This window comes from Bacillus rossius, chromosome 10 (genome assembly GCF_032445375.1).
Source record: "Bacillus rossius redtenbacheri isolate Brsri chromosome 10, Brsri_v3, whole genome shotgun sequence".
Classification (NCBI taxonomy): domain Eukaryota; kingdom Metazoa; phylum Arthropoda; class Insecta; order Phasmatodea; family Bacillidae; genus Bacillus; species Bacillus rossius.
Genome location: NC_086337.1, coordinates 54,518,995 through 54,527,051, shown reverse-complemented (window position 1 = coordinate 54,527,051; position 8,057 = coordinate 54,518,995). Strand labels below are relative to the sequence as shown.

The 8,057-nt window shown below is 43.2% G+C and overlaps 1 non-coding gene across 1 annotated transcript; it reads right to left on the bottom strand.

The window, feature by feature from the left end:
• Positions 1–636: 636 nt before the first annotated feature.
• Trnat-ugu (transfer RNA threonine (anticodon UGU)) lies at positions 637–708 on the bottom strand. The gene has a single exon. It is a non-coding gene; the product is annotated as a tRNA-Thr (tRNA).
• Positions 709–8,057: the final 7,349 nt, after the last annotated feature.

Genomic DNA, 8,057 nt, shown 5'->3' with positions numbered 1-8,057 from the left:
GTAGAGGAAGGATTCGTCGACATTTTTAGTCATTGACCCCACCGGGTTCGAACCCAGTACTGTTATAAATTTTATAATCAAAATTTAATAAAGGTATTTTTTATGAAATTTAAATATTTTCCCATTTTCTAGCTTAAAAAATATGGTTTTTCAAGATGGCGAACAAATTTCATAATGACGGAATGATTTTTATTAAAACTTTTTATACATTTGATAATTTTTCCCGATTTTCTAGCTCAAGATGGCGGCCGTAACGAACATTGCAATGGTAAGGTCTTACACATCCAAAATGGCGGCCGTAACGAAACTTGCTTGTAGCAGGATCGACATTTGTGTACTACTTACTGACTTGTTTTAACGAGAACAATTGACTTTAGAAAAAAAATTTAAAACTATTAAATAAAAACAAAGTTATAAAATGTTTGGTTTTCTTTTCTCAAGTAAAATCACTGCTTAAAATATCTGTGAATAAACGTTGTTTCCTGTTTGGGTGTGACAAATTTCCTTTATATTCAATTTAAAAAGAAAACTTACTCTTTCAACGGTATTTAAATCGGCGGATTTCTTCTAAAGCTCTGCACACCGTTTGAGGCAATGGATGCACTTATATGAACAGGAAAAAAGGTTTAACTTATGTGCCTCCTGTGAGGATTGAACTCACGACCCCTGGTTTACAAGACCAGTGCTCTGCCACTGAGCTAAAGAGGCTTCTGTATTGTCACTCCACGACACTCGATAATATTTACACAGTTGTGTCAGTTCCGCTGATGCTAACCGAAAGATACGCACGTGACAAAACTCCGGCTCGGTAAATGAAAACTACACAAGATAAGTTCTCTCGCAAAAAAAAAAAAATCCAGTAATGAATAGGCTGCAGAATAGGTCCTCATGCCCGCTCGCATAGCATGAAGTTACGGATTTTCAAGATGGCGGACGTAACAAAAAATTCAAAAATGGCGGCCGAGGTCAATATCAAAGCTCCCCACCAGTGGCTTAGGGCATCCCTGCCATGTCAAATTTAAGCCACTTTGGGGACATTTTTGAATTTTTGAATATTTCTGGAATAAAAACGGGAAATCGTGCATCTTCAGTTTTTTTTTTATTGTAAATAAATATGGCGGTGTTGATAAAAGGATACTAATGGTCAATTAGGTTAGGTTAGCTACATTATAAATACTTTAAAACATTGTGGATGGTTTATTTGGTTAGGATAGCTACATTAAAGATACGGAAAAAAATATGAACTTCGGGGAACTTTGAGTTTTGGCTCTCTCGTCTGTGAAAAGAAGGCTTCCCCTGACGTAGCACACCTGCCATTGTTTGGCGTCGGAAATGCAGATTCGCGAAAACCAGATAGCCTATACCTTATGCGGCGACCTTCAACTTGTTTAGAAGTTCGAGTATGCAAAATTTCACCAATCTTCTCGGAGCTAAACTGTATATTTTTTATTTCATTTTATGAAAAAACAAACCCACCGACACTTTTCTTTATAAACACAAGCCCTGAAAAAAAACTTGACTACCAAAAATAACCTGCTGACGACCCATGTGCACTTTAAGAAATTACAGTAAATTAACGGACATTTCGACGAAGAATTCAAATCTTATGAATGAAGAGTTCTTCGTTACTTCAAATAACCGAACTTCGTAGAAACTACGGCTTATTTCGACCTTCGAGTTCTGAAGCAGGTAATCACGAGCGTCGACAAAGGAAGAGTTGTTCTTGCTGTTAGTTTTTTGAAATGTTTTGTTAATGTACCAAGAATAATTCTTTTGGATTCATGTTCAAAGTAAGTTAATTTACGAGGAGACCCCTGGATAATCTGTAACCAGCGTTGTTCGTAAATATTTTAACAATGTGGAGATGAATGGATCTATGGAGTTTCCAGGTGTGTAGGAATATTCTTTTTAACTTTTGAAAATAATGCCACGTGACAGAACTGTGTTCGCTTCGGGCGCAGACACCGGGCACTTGGCTATTCTCGGTGCGTCGCTCCCTGTCCGGAGCGGAGATTGGCCGAGAGCAGATCTCTCTCCCCCCACACCCCCCTCAGCCGTAATGACAGGGGCGGCGCCTCACATCGCAGGAGCGGGCCTGCCTTATAAGGGCGCGGGCCGGAGGGGCACTGCCGAGTCGCTACGCCCACTTGCAACCTGTCCGGGGTCTCCGGAGGACGAGGAAGTACAGGGCGCTCGCGTCTGCCTGGACACTTGTGTACTTCCCTGTTAAGGCGCCCGCCTCGACAGGGGTGTGTGTGTGTCGGTGAAGCGGTACTAGATGGTGCTTCTAGCGCGGTGTCTCCTCTGGACTGGCGCGCAGTCTTCTCGTCGTGCACATGAGCGGTGACCGTAACATTATATGGCGGAGAAATGAAGATAAAGGTGTAGTGCAAGTCCCTTAAGTGCTTTCAAGAATCTGTACCGGTTGTTTTACGCCTAAAAATTACTCTGAAAACATGCGTTTTAGCCATTTTTAACTCTTCCTAAAATACAGTTAAAAAACCAAATCCGAAATCGAAAGTACTTTTCGGCCCTCAGCGAACTCTTAAATGCTTTCCGTAAGCAGACCCCCACTCGGATATCTCGAGTAGTTATGAAATCGCGTTGTTTTTCCTGAAGCTCTGCGCACCGTGTGTGTGCCCGGGTGGGCGGGGGCCGTAACTACTTCAAAACATCTTTCATCACCCGCACACGGGGGTCAACATGGCCCCCGCAAGGGCGGGGCTGGGTGGACCCCTGGGTCCAGGGCCCGGGCATGTTCATTTTTAACTGTTTAACTATTATAAATTTTTTCAAAATATCAAAACATAACTATTGAATATTTTATAAATAAAACTTATTTTGAACTTATAAAATAGTAACCATAATCATACACTGTATTTACAGGTTAAATGACATTCTAGAAAGAGTGTAGGTAAGAAATAAATAACCATGCAATTATAATGTAGCACGTGACTGAAAAATTTTGGTTGGGGGGGGGGGGGGGGGACCTTCTCCGATTCTGGGTCTAGGGCCCGTAATCGAATGTGGGGGCCATGCGGAGCCAAGCATATTCCGAGACTAGATGACAGTTGAAACACCGTGTTTCGTGACTGGGTGAGTTTCTTTCAGGCGCACGTCTACTGCTAGAACACCGATCGCAGAAATTCAATGACCCAGGCGAATGAAGCGACGACTTCTCTCGCAGACGGCCCGCCGACTACAAGGGAGACACAGCTGGTGCGGGGATACCATCTTGCAGTCTGATGGGCGTTCAGATTCTTTTTTTCCTCCAGCGAAAAATGCCTTCTCCTAGGTATAGGAAATATAATACTCTTTGGCTGAAGTCGCTATTGCGCAAGTGTGCAAGTGTGAAAGTATGTAAGTATGCAAGTGTGCAAGTATGTTGCGTCATTTCTACCTCTCCCCTGCCGTCTCCTCCTCACCCGGGTCCCCCACCACGTACCTAACTACTCCCCTCATGCGATCGGAATTTTCGTGACGCTCGAAAATTGTATCCCCCCCTCCCCACGGCAAAGAACTTCCACTTCGAAAAAAAATTAATTTTTTTCCAGTGTCTCATTTTTTTTTTATTGTTGTATTTGTTAGCAGCCGGGCGGGTCTGTGAAGGACAAGATGGCGCCGGCGAGGTCGAGCAGTAGCTTCAGCCACGTCACGGCGCGTCGTCTCCCGACAGCCCCCGGTCCGCGCGCTCTGGCCACGAGGTCGCTCCGTGCACAGGGGAGAGGGGGGGGTCACCGGGTGTCTGGGTCGCCGTCGAGAGCCGGTTCCCTCCGGTTCCCTGCACGAGTCACGTGAACTACCTACTTCACTCTCAACCATTTCAAAACTTTTATGAATCCCTCTGATATTGTGACACGTTCTTTAGCAGAGCAGCACAACGCCCGTCCACACTAGTAAGTAACATTGGACACCACAACATCACACAACCTCACACACACAAGCTCATCATCGAATACCATCCAGGCCGGCCACCGTGACTGCGCACACCAGAGATGCAACCCCCCCCCCCCCCCCAACGGCCCATCAGCCACGGACGCCCGCCATAGTGCCGTGCCACCATTCTCTCAATGAATGGTACCCACACCGACTACTGTAAATAATGTACATATTTTATATAGTCCTATTTTGTTATTACTATAGTAGGTACATAATACCGAATAAATTTCTATCTAGCGCTTCCTACAAACTAGTGTCCAGGCAAATAAAAACATTGAGCCCCGGGCTCCAATTAATGCAGAAGGTTTTTTTTTTCCTTCTAGATTATCCTGTAAAACATGTAAGTTATGTGAATTTATGTATGTGTGGGAATAGTTTTAATGTTAACAAAATGTTATGTACTTTGTGTAAAGAAGAGCACTGAGTGTTGGAGTACCAACTACTATTGTACAATCCGTGTCAAAATGCATAAATAAAGACTTGTGAATTTGAATTTGAAAATTTGAATTGTAACAACCTTAAAATATGAGCAACCTATTGATGTGTAACATATTAGCTTTCGATAAATATAATTTAAAAGCATATATATAATATTTATTTGTATGTAGCTTTTTTTCATCCTGTCAATTTCGCTGCATTCTGCATCGTATGAAATTCAATCTTTGGTTTTTTTTTTCTTTCATAACGCGTCAAAAAGAAGCCCGGTGATAGCACCGCCCCCGGTGACAGTTGCGAATCAGAAAGGTGGGCCTTAATCGTGAAATCGTAAATCCACGTCGTCAGCTGTTGTCTGGTACTGCACAGGGCGCAGAAAAACTTATGTAAGACTTCAGAGTTTGTATATTCGCTGAGGCTTCAGGTTTCTTGCAGCGAGGGCCACTGGTTCGATCCTGATTACCCGCGCGACTCAGTTTACAAGCATCGAGTCTGTAACTTAGTTATTCCCATCCCAGTGTGATGTAAATTGCTATGAGAAACTTTACATTTATTATTTACCGTAGCACAAAAAAAAAAGAGGTTGTGAAGTTCTTGAGTGGTTATCGAGAAATATTTTAATTTCACCCCCCCCCCCCCCCCCCCCCCAACAAAGGATAGCATAAATATGCGCTTTATAAGTACTTAAACATCGTAATGGTCTTATTCACTTGTGTCTTGGAGGTTAAATATTATTTGCCCACATAGCTTCAGGAAAAATATAAATAACTAACGTCTGTGTTTGTGGAGGAAATTGTGTAAAATATGTTTAGGAATTCAGAGCAGAATTCAGTGAGTTCCTTTGACAACAAGAATATCCGTAAGGGTGACGTTTAATAAATAAGAAATATTTTAAGTGTTTTCAAGATACGGAATTCGTTGTAAAAATTTAATTTCATGTGCCACGACAAATTTAATCGAGAGTGAAGATGACATGATTATTAAGTAGCTTGGCTTCTGGGTTGTAGCCGCGTCCTTGCCAAATATATTCACAGACGTTTCGGTTGACATTGCAGAGGCCATCATCTACTGGTACTACAGTAGGTGACTGCTCCCTGATGATGGCGACTGCAATATTCGACCGAAACGTCTGTGAATATATTCGCCAAGGACACGGCTACAAACCCAGAAGCCAAGCTACTTCAGACAATGGCCGAGCATGCCTGTGAACATTAATGACAAATTATTATGCACATAACTGGTATCCCTGACATACGAAAGGTTTTATTTTGGTTTTTTTGACGTGACAACGTCTAATAAATCGATGAACGCCGGCTGCACGCACGAAAAAGTGTCCCGTTACGCACATTGTTCCGTTACGCGGTGTCCCGTTACGCTCATTGTACGCTTGCGCCGCATTTATCTCTCTTCCACTCGACTGTTTATAAAGTGAAGTGAAAAGTTAATGTGGTTTTCATTGCTTATTACATCAACAAATTCGGCAATAAAGGTTAATTATTCTTGCATTTTAAAAATCTAATTACTAGTATGAGTTCAAGTATTTATTATTTTATTATTAAAAATAAAAATGATTCAATTTTATTCATGAAAGTATGCAATCATTTTTCATCAATGTTTTGTTATGACGTTGTCACGTTAAACTTTCGTCCGTAAACCGTCTTTACAGACAACCAATTTTTTTTTTTTTTTTTTTTTTTCATTTTCGCGAGAAGCACCCGCCACAGCCCATTGCGCCCGAGGTCAGGGCGCGACCCCGCCATGGCGCCGCCTGTGTCCGGCTGTGTGGGGCGGGGTCGTTGCCCCGCGGCCGGCGACTGTCACGTGGCGGGGTCGAGCGACAACCTCGAGCCGAACAGCTCCCGGGGCGCGGGCAAGACCCGGGGGGCCGCCGCGACAACCCCGAGACTGGGGGCTTTGAATATATATACTGTATAGAAGTCGCGAGTGGATAGGATTTACTCTACGTTTTTCAGGAGCGTATGATGAGCAGCTTGGGAACTTCACCGCTGCAGTGCGCTGCCGTAACGCCCTGTATCGTCTTAGTTGTTATTTACACGTTAGAGCGCAGCACTGTCGCCCGCTGTCATTCCCCCGCACCCCTCATCAATCATTCACTGCAGCTCAACGTCGTTCAACAGGAGGAGGGGGAAGGGGTGTTTGAAGAGTTCGGCACTTGTCCGCTAGGGACCACCACAAGTCGATGCCCTAGAGATGGTGGCGATTGCGGCGGTGAATTAACCAACTACCTCAAAACCGTATTAGAAATTTTAACCTGGGCTGGCGAAATCTATACAGTATATATATTCAAAGCCGAGACTGAGGGCTCAGGAGTCGATCACGCCACTGTATTGCTACTGCGCGATAGGACACGGCCAGTCGTCCCCCTCACATTCAGGGAAAACGGAATTCCGTTACCCATGCGTAGGGACCGGAAAAATTTCGATGACCTGTAGGATGAACCCCACAGTTCTACGTACAATCGGTCAAATGCCCTCCCATTCATTGGCTGCTGTCTTGTGAGACGTACCAACGTAGCAGCCTGTGATTCGTATAAAGCTTTGGTCGGGCGTTTCTCATTGGCCCAGAGTCATCCAGATGAGTTGTGAGCCAAATAGCAGAGGCAGCACTGAGGTATAACTATTTGTATTTTAGCCTATAGCTAAATGAATTCGCAAATTTTTCCGGTCCCTACCCATCCGTTGTCTATCTGTTGCCCAAATAATTCCGCGATGCGTCACAGTCCTCACTTAGCGTAACGAATTATTTGATCCTTTAGCTTTCCAGTGGTGTAATTAAATTTTTTGGATGGAGATGATAGACTTGTAGCTGCAACACCAAACTATATCCCTCGATTATGTTATCATTCGATTTTTTTGAATTGCCTCCCACTACGGAAGCATTTTTGAAGTCGTATTCACGTCAAAAAATTACGACAGCGAGACGTTCCCTGCTGCTCGGGACTCACGTGTGAAGGTGCCAGCTGTTGGGACGGACAGGGCCAGTGATAGCGTGATCCTCGTGTCAGACCGCCCGCTGCTCTTCAAGGACGCCTGTGAACACGTGAGCGCGGACACACTTTCCGCGTGGAAACAAGTAACATCGGGTGTTAAATACTTGGAGCGGACCGGCTTTACGACCACGCCAGACACCTGTTCCGGGCAATGTGCGCGCGTTTTTCATTTTTACTGGCACAGACTTCTGTGTCGTTACCCTAGTGCGTGTTGGACGTAAGGACACGTGTCGTACAGCGCACTGCATTTAAAACTGGCGATAAACAACTTTATGGACACGCGCCTAGATCTTTATTTTTATTAATGTTGGCGTGGACGTAAATCCCGAAGGGGGAGAATGTCACTTATTCCCTTTATATATATATATATATATATATATATATATATATTGGTTGTCTGTAAAGTCGGTTTACGGACGGTAGTTTAACGTGACAACGTCATAACAAAATATTGATGAAATGATTGCATACTTTTATGAATAAAATGAATCATTTTTATTGAATTACCACTATTTTGTATGGATACAAAGGAGTGAAATGAAATCTACAATTTAATTGATAATTTTAATTTTATTTGCACTCATTAATTCAAATATGTTTATTACTTTAACGAAGAGATTATTTTAACTATAACTTTGATACATGTTTGCTATTTAACTTCTTCCAATCTATG